At 41.4% G+C, this 12607-nt stretch overlaps 1 long non-coding RNA gene across 1 annotated transcript; it reads right to left on the bottom strand.

Moving 5' to 3' along the window:
• Nucleotides 1–2144: 2144 nt before the first annotated feature.
• On the bottom strand, nucleotides 2145–7515 carry LOC309372214. The gene is made up of 3 exons (XR_014169431.1): nucleotides 7278–7515; nucleotides 6885–6982; nucleotides 2145–2799 (listed from the first exon to the last, which is right to left on the bottom strand). It is a non-coding gene; the product is annotated as an uncharacterized lncRNA (long non-coding RNA).
• Nucleotides 7516–12607: the final 5092 nt, after the last annotated feature.

The raw sequence follows: 12607 nt of genomic DNA, 5'->3' as shown, positions 1-12607 counted from the left end.
GTAGCAGGAGGCCCCATTAGCTAAAGTGGTACCTCAGGTTAAGAATGGTGTCAGGTTAAGAACGGACCTCCAGAACGAATTAAGTTTGTAACCAGAGGTACTACTGTATATTGGTACCTCGGTTCTCGAATGTAATCCATTGCAGAAGATTGTTCAACTTCAGAAATGTTTGAAAACCAAGGCGCAAAGGGCTGCCTGCAAGTTCAATTGGAAAAATTGAAAAACACAGTGGAAGCCGTTTGACTTCCAAGGCGTGTTAAAAAATGTAAGCAATTACTTCCGGGTTTTCGGCGTTCGAAAACTGAAATGTTCAGCTTCCGAGACGCTCAAAAACCAAGGTACCACTGTATATACTGTGTGTGTGTGTAATCTCACAAAACCTCTGCTTAAACCAGCAGAACCATGTACTGCAAGAAAGACGAGCCTCCACAACTACTTACAGCACATTTCAATTTAGACCTCCTAATCTCCCTTACAATTTACTGCTATTGGACTGCTATTTTGTCCAATTCCTTCTTCCTAATCTTTCTTACCGCCAGCACAAAAAGGGCCATTTTATGAATCACTGCAGTGTCAGAGTCACTAAACAGCCTCAGAACCTTATCTGCGAAGGAGATACTGCATTCTTGAGCAACCTAGGGATTTAGAAAGTGTCTTCTAGGTTCTGTGTATAACAGGCAATGAAACAAAAAAATTAACAACCTCTTCTACTTGCAGTTGTCCACAGAGTCAATCTGCATATGGAATCTGAGGGGGATGCCATCTCAGTACAAAGCAGTAACCCTATGATTCCAGAGAGCACACAGGGATGTGCATTCCCACCCACAAAAGAAAACAGATGAAAATAACACCCCCATCTGCACTGTACATTTGCTGATAAGATTGGCATACCTGGTATGACGTTTGCAGTCTGTGTCCATGAGGAGGTCCAGGGATCAGCAGCTGAGTATATGTTTTGCATGTACTGAGTAAAGTTCAATCTCTCCATCTCAGGTTAAAGGAAGCCATGTTACAGTGTTCAGAAATACCACGGCCAGAGGTCTTAGAGAAGGAGCGTCTCCACCCCCATCGTTCTGCCCGGACACTGAGGTCCAGCTTCGAGGGCCTTCTGGCAGTTCCCTCACTGCAAGATGTGAGGTTACAGGGAACCAGGCAGAGGGCCTTCTCAGTGGTGGCACCCACTCTGTGGAACTCCCTCCCGTCAGATGTCAAGGAAATAAGCAACTATCTGACTTTTAGAAAACAACTAAAGGCAGCCCTGTTTAGGGAAGTTTTTAATGTTTGATGTTTTATTCTGTTTTAATCTGTTGGTAGCTACCCAGAGTGGCTGGGAAAACCCAGTCAGATGGGTGGGGTATAAGTATAAATTATTATTATTATTATTAAGAATTACAAATATCCTCATTTTAGTACACCCTTTTTGGTTGACAACTTGCATAATAACATCCCAAGACACGAACCTTTCAAAGGACTGATGCATTTTAGTTCACATATTGTTTCACCAAATTTCTTCCTTATCCATGCTTTAATAGTAGTACGTGGCTATCTTTTGTGGTAGTGGTAGGTTTGGGATTCAAGGAAATATTTCACAGAATGCTATTTAGCATTACTATTATTTCTTTATTAAATTTATATCCTACCTTTCCTCCCAAATGAGCCTAGGGTGGCACCAAAAGTATTTTTAATGGTTTATTTTCATAAACTCAATGTCCCTATTCAGTTTAATTTTTCAAATAAAACTGCATGTCTTCGTTTACTCTTATTTCATTGTGAAATACACAATGTTTCTACTACGCTTACCTAAAAGCATAATGGAGTCCAGCACGGCTTTGATTTCAAAACATTTGTTATGCATTTGCAGTGCTACAATTTTTCAAGAGCATACACTATCTTTTGCACATGAATGATAAAATCATAATTACTAAAATAACATTCACCTGCCTGCCTCAAAGGAAATCGCTCTAACAACTGCACTCAGTTGGGTTTTTTTTTTTAAAAAAACAAAAGCTTAGTGCTAATGTTAATGCAATCTGATAATGGATTCTGTCGTTGATGAAGGTAAAAGGGATCTGTGAATTGCTAGTTTGCACCTACATGACAAATGTAATACAGGAAATTGTAACTGTGTGTATGTGCATGTTTTATTCCACTGGGATTTATGTCTTACAAGTACAGTTTCTGCAATTTACATAAAATGTTGCCTAATAAGAAAGAGAGAGTGCTGAAGAAGGAAGGTGGAGTAGAAGTAAAATGATAAATTGCCAACAGTTGATCCCAAACTCCCAAATAAAGGCATGAAGAGGTTATCTTAGCATTAGAAGTTGATGCTTTTTCATGTTCATATTCCTGTGTTGCTGGTAGTCTATCCCTGCTGCAAGCTGAGAGCTAACTGTCACTGTATTTTAATGGCTGCTCCAGAATTACCTTGTGTTATGCGCCTGGGTGGATGTCTTCCCCATGACTTTTGTCTGCCTCTGCTATCAGAAGTCAACAAAATAGGGGTGTAACTAGAGAGAGGAGGATGGCGAAAGCAGGATAAATCTCACCCCTGCATTTCTACAGCCCTCATATAAACAGCCTCAAAGGCAACATAGGGCAGGAGGGAGGAGGGTTGATGGCTGTGTTAAAAGGAACACCAAGAAGTCAGCAGGTTGTACAATCTCCAAGGTTTAGGAAGCAAAGCTGTGTTGGGGATTCCATGTGTCTGCAAAGGGTGGCAGGGAGCTGAGAGGGGACACTCATCTTTCTCCCTCATGATGGGTAGGGCTTCTTGTATGAAGCAGGAATTCCAGGCGTCATCTGAAGAAAGAAGGAAATGGGCTACACTTCCGACGGCCGAAGTAAAAACAAAAAAATTCAGTGATGTCGTGATTTAACCACACATTCATTTCACCTGCAGCATTTCATGGTCCCCAGGCATAGCTAGCTTTGTATATACAGGTCATGATGGAGTCCTCTTTCTTTTCCTGGCGAAGCACCAGGCGTTTTGAGACATACACCATCATTATCCATTGGCTCTGTTCCAAAACTGATGTGGTACTTAGTTTAACATGTGTGAACTGCAATAGCTCCACCGTTTTCCTGGAATGGCATCCCAGGAGCGATCAAGAGGGTTAATGAGCAGTCAAGAAGGAGCTATGTGGCACACTCAGACAGCAGGATGGCCAAAATAACCTCCATCAAGAGGGTTATTGTAAAATGCCTAAAAGTACCTCAGAAGCCAAAGAGTAAAATAGCAGCTTAATGTGGCCACAGCTGGGCCCAAGTGACCCTTTCTCCTTCTTTGTCTTGGAGAGGTTTCTCAGCAGCTGTTTCAAGTGGCAGCATTTCCCCCCTGTTGTGAACCTTTTCAGGTACCTCCCTGCCTGCTGTGCTTGACAGTTTTTGGCTGGCTGAGGAAGACAGTGATGTGGTTATGACAGTGCTCTGAGAGATCTCTTTGAGAAGCCAGCCTCGAAACCAAGGGCATTTGCACAGCTGAGTAATTTCCCTTGGGAGCAGTCACTTCACTTCATATAAAATATGTTCGGCGGCCTAACAAAACCCAGTGGGGCCAATTTTTCTCTATGAAAAGACGGTGCTTAAAAAGGATATAAAAGTTGAGTTTTTTAAAAAACAATTTGTGGTGTCCTGAGAAGGTCCATGTTTCTATCCTTGTCTAAAGGGGTTGTTCATGTTTCTTTTTCCTTGGAGTCCCAGAGTACTATCACACAACAGTTTATTGTGGACTCAGTGTTGCTTCTGTACCCTCGTTTGGTGCAATGTCCACACAAAGTTGTCCTCATCAAAATGCAATCCCATAGCTCCCCCTTTAATCTAGATTTACCATCCCTGCAATTTTTTTTTAATGCTACTTGTTAGATTAAATGGAAAAAGAACGTGGGTTCACATTTCGATGAGGACATGCAGTGTGAACACAGCTCAAAACTTGTGTGTGTGTGTGTGAATTTGCAAGCTGAACTCCTGATCTGCGCCTTGTGCAGAGTAGAAATGTAACCTCTCCACCACAATGAGTTCCAAAAAGTGTTACAAGTGCAAGCTGACTTAAACCAGTTACAAAATAAATGTTGCAAAAACACGAACACATTGTTCTTAAACAAACTAGCAAAGCAGCCCAATCTTCTTTAAGTCCTCAACATAGGCCAATAGCTTTCCTCTCTCTGGTCCCAGAGAGAGATCCTATGCAAAAGCAATGTGCTTCTTCAACAATGCTGAGCTGACTTTCTGCTGGCTCTGCTAATGTCTGAGATGCTGAGTTCTCAGGTTTCCCAAGGATGAGTCATGACTTACCATACACACTGAAACAGAAACTTCTACCCTCTCCTGCCACATCTGCTGGAGTTAAACCTCTTGGCTAATTCAAACCTCTCTTTGCAAAATACAAACCTTTACATAAGTTTTCAAACTTCAGTGCATCTAAATATTACATTTTATGCACATTAAACCTTGTCTTTAACATAACACTGAGTCCACAATGAGCTGCCACGTGGAAGTGATCTTAGAACCACATGAAGGAAGAACAAGGGCACACCAATGGGAAGAGTATCAGTGGGTCATGCTGTCATGCCTGGACACAATTTTTAGTGGGAATTGGGGGGGTTGTTGTTCCCAGTTTCTAGAGAGTTATGGGGCAGGGGCAGGGCCCAGCAATTCAGGCTACAAGCAGGAAGACAGGCAGAGATGGAGGCCCCATGTATACCATACATTTAAAGCACTCTTATATCACTTAAACTGTCAAAGAATCCTTGGAAATATACTTTGTTAAGGGTGCTGAGGGTTATTAGGAGATTCCCCATTCCCCTCGCAGAGCTATAATTCCCAGACATCTCTGGGAAGAGGAGATTATTATTAAACCACTCTGAGAATGGGGGATATTTGCCAAAATTCCACAATCCACAATTCTCTGCAGCACTCTTACAGTACACTCTACAGTTCTCAGGATTCCCAGAATTCTTTGGGAGAAGCCATGACCATTAAAGTGGTATAAGTGTGCTTTAAATACATGACATGGATGTGGCTTGAGTGATTCACATGAGATAGTAGACTCAAGCTCTGGGGTCAAGTGGGGGACAGGTGGGTTGCTACCCCTTTTGCTCTTAGGGGATGAAGGTCAACAACGGAGCTCATCTCCTGTGCTTTTCAAGGCCCTACAGTCCTGCTCCGCATCCATTACTCTAATATTCTACATTGATTATCGCCATAGAAAACAGTGTTCACCATTCAAGCAGACATGCACACTTGTTAAGTGTATGAACCTCTCAGCATTTCCCCACTGTAATGACATTTTAGTTATGACATTACGGTCTTCACTTTTAATACGCAGAACTGTAATTAATTTAAAATTGTGCTTACTGCAGTAACCATAATTAATTCCGATAAGTAGAAGCTGTATTTACTGTCTGGATTACTTAGTGTTACCCTTATTAGCCACAGAACTCTCTACAGTGTATGGGAAGCGACAGTGTGAGGTTAGTTTACGCAATGGAGGGGATGCCGCTTTTGAATAGAATTGTATTATGAAGCAAACTTGCCATCTACTGGGAGGACAGCTGCTTATCAGGCTTCTGACTTGGAGACAAGGCCCCTTTCTTTCATGGGCAGGATGAATTATAGGTGGCAATGCTGAAAAAGTCGTGTCAGCTTCCCAGGGCAGCTGTAAATCTCAAGCCTAGCTGGCACTGGGTCAAGAGCAGCAGTGAAATCTTTGTAAAACGGAAGCTGGTATAAATTACAGTAAGTGGCCACATGTTAAAATAATCACCTAATCAATATTAAGTCCTTTGGTATCTTTTAAGTGGCATTAATCACCGTGAACTCTTTAGGTAGTAATATAGACACCACAATAGGCTCCCTCCCGTAATTCAGGATTAATTGTTTCATCTTCCAGACCACTGTGCTAAAGTCTCGCATGTGGTTCACACAGGCAATGAAACACTAAAGTTAAGGGAAGCAATGGATAGAATGGATTCAGTTTACATTTAAAGGTGAACTAACCTAACTTGCACTTTCTGAATCAAGGTGTCAACTGAAAAAAGCCAACTGAAAAAATTTGTGCTTCTCTCTATATTTTGCAATGTAGTTCTCCAGCCGAGTCATATGTACAGAAATGCATATGCTGGTGTAAAATTTACATAAAGATGTATGTATTTGTGAAAAGAGCAAATGCATTACATTAAGGGAAATTGCTTAGGAAAAATGTTGATATTAGTCAAAGCTGCATCAAAAATGTTTATATTAAGCTAAATTTGCACCCAAATGCTGATGAATTTTCATGAGAATTATTTTAACTAAAATTTGCAAACTGCTGCAGAAATGTGTAGAACAATAAAAATACTGAGGCGGGACCAGCACTGAACTTTGGAATCAAGTATTAAATACAAAAAATGTCTTTAAAATGGCATTTACTCCCTCTCCTTGACCACTGTAAAATAAGTTACTGTGAAAATTCAGTGACTTCAACATGCCAAGTAAAGATTTAGTCTTTAAACTTCCCCCCCCCAAAAAACACTGTTCTACACATTTCTTTTTTCTTTTTAAGATTGGAAAAATAAGAAACAGAGAGCTGAAATTGCCAGATTTGTCCATCTCTCCTCTTAGGTAGGACCCACTGAAATCAGTGTGAATGGTTGACACTTGACTGGAACCAAGTGCAAATAATTTTGTCTCAATCCAGTTGCGTGTTCAGTCAGCCCACTGCCTGGTGTCTCACATATGTGATTAAAGAAACACAGGGCAACATTCTTGGATCAAACAGGTCACAACTTTATCAACTGCAGATGTAAGGGTACTGAGCACAAGCATTGGGTGATTTCCTGTTCAGTCAGCCCAACTATTGAGTGCTGACCAGGGAGTCGATTCCGGGACAGGATTGCCCTATGACTTACATCAAAGAGGAGCAGCTCATCGGAATAACCAACTTGGGGAGTACTATGGGTCTCAGCCCCCATGGGCCAGATGGGCGGGGTATCATCATCATCATCATCTGGGACAAAATGGACAAAAACATCACCCCTAGGATCCCTTTAATAGGATACCCCAATTTCCTGGAAGGTTAAGACAAAGCTATACAACCGCCCTTTCTGATTAATTACTGGTGATCCTACCCAATGCCTTAACTGCCAAAGTTGTGGTAGTTGCTATGAGGGAGGCGAAAACTTCCAGACCAGCCGACTTGCCTGGAAATAAAAATCTTCCCTGCCCCTGAATACAATGACATATTATTCTGTAGGAAATTCTTAATAAAACAGCAACAGATGAAATAAGGGGGGAGGGGGTACCAAAAGCCAACTGTGGTGCCAAGCAAGGAGGAGGTCCCATATTATGCAGGGAGAGTGGACCCAAGTAGAAACCAAGACAAGGTTTTCCGTTGACTCTGGTCTTCCACTGCTGCCTCCTAGAATTGTTAGGTCAATATCACAGGTGGGTAAATTTAAATTCCCAAGACTAGAGGGAGAGGAAAACATTTCCCAGACAACTGTTGGGAAAGCCCAAACAGGCCCAGCACTGGCAGCAAGCCACGTGTCACCGCAATGGCTGCCCACCAACCAACTTAACAGTCTTCATTCCAAAATTCCATTCAGGGTTCAGATGGACCTGCACAAACTCAGGCTATAACTCAGGCTATGTCAGCTGGCTCCTTCTTTCAACCTCTCCAAAAATGCTTTATTTTTCAAAGTTTGCTGTATTTTCCATGTGACCTAGAAAGTTTGGACCTATCTTTTCGCATATGTACAAACACATCCTCTTATTCTCTTATAGTCCACCTTTCTCATCATTTGCAACCAGATGCCAGCAAAGTACAGCTGCATTGGGTGTTATCATTACACTTTTCCCAACATATAATTTTACCAGCATACACACAACAAAACAGATTAACACACATGTGCTGGGATCTCACAACTGACCTCTGTAGGTAGGTTGGACTTTTTGCAGAGAATCCATGCACACTATTTTGACATGCCTTCGCTAAAACAGGAGAAACTCTCCTTTCTGGGATGGACTATGTTGTTCACTCCACAAAGGGAAGAGTAAAGAGGCAGGATGCTTCTTCAACATTTTTTGGTCATGGTTTCACTAATAATCACAACCATTCCCCTTTGTGTCTTCTTAGCATAGCTACTATATTTTATTTGCGAATCTGCGCACAGTCGTTTCCCCCTACTTAATTGAGAGTCTAGTCTAGTCTACAATATATTATGCTTCCCTTTAAATCTCTCCATTGGTGATTCTTAAAACACTGTATTGATTTAAAGATCTTTTTACTTACAGGAATAACTTCTGATTTTTTCCTGACCTCTTCACACCCCTTGGTAGTGACCTGAGTTAATTGCACCGTTATCAGTAGATAATGCAGTAGCATTAAAATGAATTAGCATGTAATTACTAGTATTCCCAAGGGATATACAGTACTTACAATGAAGCAGAGCATTCTATTTCGTGAAAACTATGAAGCAGTATGTTTACAAATGTATATTCAGATCACCAGCTGCTGCTGCTGTGTATCACATGACTAGAGCACTATCATCTCCTCTACAGGAGGTTTGGAACTGCTAAATCAACATCTGGTTTTAAGTGTAAGAGGATTAAAAAATTTAAATTTATTTTTAATTATCTTTACTTTTGGCAAAGCTTTCTTGATAATTCTGAGTGGATAGAGCAGAAAGTTTTTTTCATAAATATTTTTACAAATTGCTTCATGAATTATAGCCCAATCCATCACCTGGTAAACATGACATACTTGAATCAAGACTGATTTAGCATTATTGCCTTCTGTGCAAAGTATGATGGCCATGGTATCATTTAGCTAAGGAGGGCTGCAATTCAGACCATATTCTCTGCATCCTGAAGGTTCCTGGCTCAATCCCTGGCATCTAATGTTGGCAAAGGCTCCATACTTAAATACCTGAAGAGTCACTGCCAATCAGCATTGACCCACATCATGGGTTGGAGCCCCACATTGGGCAAAAGATTCATGCATTGCAGAGGTTTGGACTAGATGATCCTTGTGGTCCTTCCCAACTCTACTATTCTAATCTAATCCACAGAGTGATGCCATTCATGGGGCCCTTATTCCATTCTTAGGCATCAACCCCCTTGAGATCATTCACTTTTACAAAATTTTAGCAGCACTGTGTCAGATGAAGCTTTAGACCCCACAACCATTAATGGAAGTAGTCACACGAGGATTTAGTCTCAACTCTTCCCATCCCATTTATTTATCCCTCTGCGGGCTAATGGTAAATGCTGGAGTATGGAATCTGTGGTCCTCCAGATGTTTTTGAACTCCAGCTTCCACCATCCCTGTCTATTGACCATGCCACCTGGGACTGATGGAAGCTGGACGTTCAATACCATCTGGAGGTGCCGCATCCCTGCCTCAAAGTTAGAATTTGACTGGCATAAGTATCAGGTGAGAGTGGGCTTCCAGTATGGCTACCCCCTTGGCAAAGCATTATAAAGTGCTATGTTCAGGAACCAAGTGGCCGACTGAAAATGGCCAGGTTTTGTCCCTCAGTACTTGTAGAAATGCACACAAATGCTTCCTTAATTATGGCATCTTGTACAAGAAATGTGAGGCTGGAAAGAGACAAATGGTCCATGTGGTCTGGGAAACTAAGCATTTACATTCAGGTAGACAGGTAACCAAGGGAAGCCAAGTTAGAAAGATTTTGGTTTTCTTAAGCACTGGGCAGCGGAAGATGAAGGTTTAGCTCACAGTTAATTGGCAAGTGTAACACGAACACTTTTGGTTGTTGTTTTTTGCTAACATACATTCCCTGTGCACATGACTTGCTTACATATTTTCCTTGATAGCATGATCTTGCTTAGCCTACTGAAGGGCTCAGAGGAAAGATGCTGATTGCCTTGAAATCCGGAGGAAATCCTGGGAACTTAGTACTTTGCAAGATCGAAATGTTTTAGCATCTAAAAGTATAATGAGCTTAGTTTTGTGCCACGTACTTCATGCATATGTTCCCTACAGAAACAGAATCACTGGAGATAAATTATAAACATATAGTAGTGTGTTCTATTATCCACAATGTAAACAAAATGCAGGATGTTAAAACTGTAAGTGATAATGTGCCCATCTTCAATTTGATTTTGTTCTTTGTCAGTTACAGTATATGCTACACACACACACACGTACATATGTATTTTTGTGATGTCAAAGCATTTTTAGATATCTGTGCTAGAATGCCCAAATGGAAGTCTTTATTTCTCTAGTGTATACCCTTATACCAACATGGCCAAGGAACGGGAATAACAAAAATAGCAGAAAGCATTCAACCGTTTCATGAAACAAAATCTGCAGGAAATGCTTACATGGTTGAAAGAGAAACTAAACTTAATCAGAGTTTCATTTCTGACAAGGGAAAACCAGATTTTTGTTTACAAGAAAAAAAGCTGAAACAACAATTGCCTTTGTCCACTATAACCATGCCGCTTATTTTACATAAGTGATGAGAGAACTGGCCCATATCCTCATCTGCTGAAACTTTTCTATAATTATTCTTTTGCACCAGCAAGAGATGTGACCCCATTGTTTCCTATTTCAAATGCTTTCATCACCATTTTAAATGCTTGGGGGGGGGGGGGTTAGAAAGGAGGGGGTGTATTTCCTAGCTTTCTAATCTCACCGTTGATTTTGTTTCTACTGGCATGGATTAAGAAAAAAAGAGAATGGGCTGAAATTTAACAATCCTCTCATAGCACTAAACAAATACTTATTATGAACACCAAATTCTCCTTGGCAACAAAGCCCAAAAATAGGCAGTAATTGAGAAAGCCTCATATGTGCTATTTGTGACTTGGAGGTGTTTTTCCCAATAGCCTGTTTTAGACAGGAAAGGCCCTCCCATTAGGCATACTGAGACAACTGCCTCAGGTGGCAGATGGTGGAGTGGGTAGCAGTGGCAGCACCTTCAGCCACACCTTCTGAGTCCTGCCCCAACTCTCCCCACTCCTCAAGACCGCAGGCCTGTCATATTTCCCCTCAACCGGCATTCTCCTTCAGGTACTGTGGATAAAGTTATCCCATTCCCAGTGCTGAAATAAGATTTGAACTGTCGGTCAGCTTTGCACCCTTATGTCATTTGCCTCAAGCAGCAAATTATTTTGGGCCATCCCTGATTTAAAAGCATTCTAGTCAAATCATATTTATGGAAACTTTTTATTTTATTAGTAAGGTAATTAGGTCCAGTCATGGTCGACTCTGGGGTTGCGGCGCTCATCTTGCTTTATTGGCTGAGGGAGCCGGCGTACAGCTTCCGGGTCATGTGGCCAGCATGACTAAGCCGCTTCTGGAGAACCAGAGCAGCACACGGAAACATCGTTTACCTTCCCGCCAGAGCAGTACCTATTTATCTACTTGCACTTTGACGTGCTTTCAAACTGCTAGGTTGGCAGGAGCAGGGACCGAACAATGGGAGCTCACCCCGTCACAGGGATTCGAACCGCCAACCTTCTGATTGGCAAGTCCTAGGCTCTGTGGTTTAACCGACTGCGCCACCCGCATCCCACATTTTATTAGTAGAGCAGAAGAAGAATTTCAGATATATATATCCTTTTCAAATGCTTCAAATAGCCCAAGTCAGCCAGGAAGCTTTCCCTGAAGATCTAGTAAATATTTTTATGGTGTAACCTAAGACTGAAAAGAAAAGTGTTTTGAACCCTTAATCTGTTTTTATATCTTCATTGGTACATGATATCACAACCAGATTAAGCCAGATATCAAAAGCTACCAAGACAGAATTCACAGCTCAGATTTGAACCCAAAGACTTGTCAATGGCTTGAAAAAGGTATGATAATATGACTAAATAAATAATATAGATGAAAAGGGCAAGTTAAGAGTTTTAACTAAGGACATTTCAAGTTGAAGTGCAAAAGCAGTCCATTAACAGTGCAATTCTGTGCATGGTTCCTTGGAATAAAGCTTCCCTATGTTCAATGGAGCATACTCCTTTGAATAGGGTTTCCCGAATCTTAAAAAAAACAAAAACAAAAGCCTGTGGGTATATTTCCAATAAAAAAAATGGCTCCTACAAAATGGCTGATGTGGGAGGGGGCTGGTCATTCACAAAATGGCTGCCCCACTCTTTGTCATTATCTTTCTTTCTCTCTCATGATCACTCTGACTCTCTCTCCTTCAGAATTGATACAAAGGAAGGTACAAACTCTTGCAAATACTAGCCTTGTTTGCCAGCTATTTTAATAGACCTGAAACAGAACCTCCATACACCTCTAATTATGTGGGTTAGGAAAACAAAATACCAAACACTAACAAACTGATCAATTGGATTGGCCTGAGCTGCAGTTTTGGAAATAGTGACTTGCTTTCTCCTTCTTCTTTCTGGAGCCTTTTATGTCACCTGCATTCAATCTCTTTATTGCAGTCAATGACCAGTATTTATGTCATCTATAATATTCACAAGTTTGGCTGCCACAGTTTTGCACCAGACTCCCCAGCTAGAAAGAACTGTGATTGCTCCCCTACCACAGCCCAAGTGGCACAGTGCCCAGCTGGCTATTGCATGTCACAGCTGCGCCACGTGTGAATGGAAACGGAGTCGGGAGGGTGTTGGGAGCTGCAAAATTCAGTGCAATAAC

This window comes from Podarcis melisellensis (assembly GCF_964234715.1).
Source record: "Podarcis melisellensis genome assembly, chromosome: 6".
NCBI classification, from domain to species: domain Eukaryota; kingdom Metazoa; phylum Chordata; class Lepidosauria; order Squamata; family Lacertidae; genus Podarcis; species Podarcis melisellensis.
This window is presented reverse-complemented; position numbering and strand designations above follow the sequence as displayed.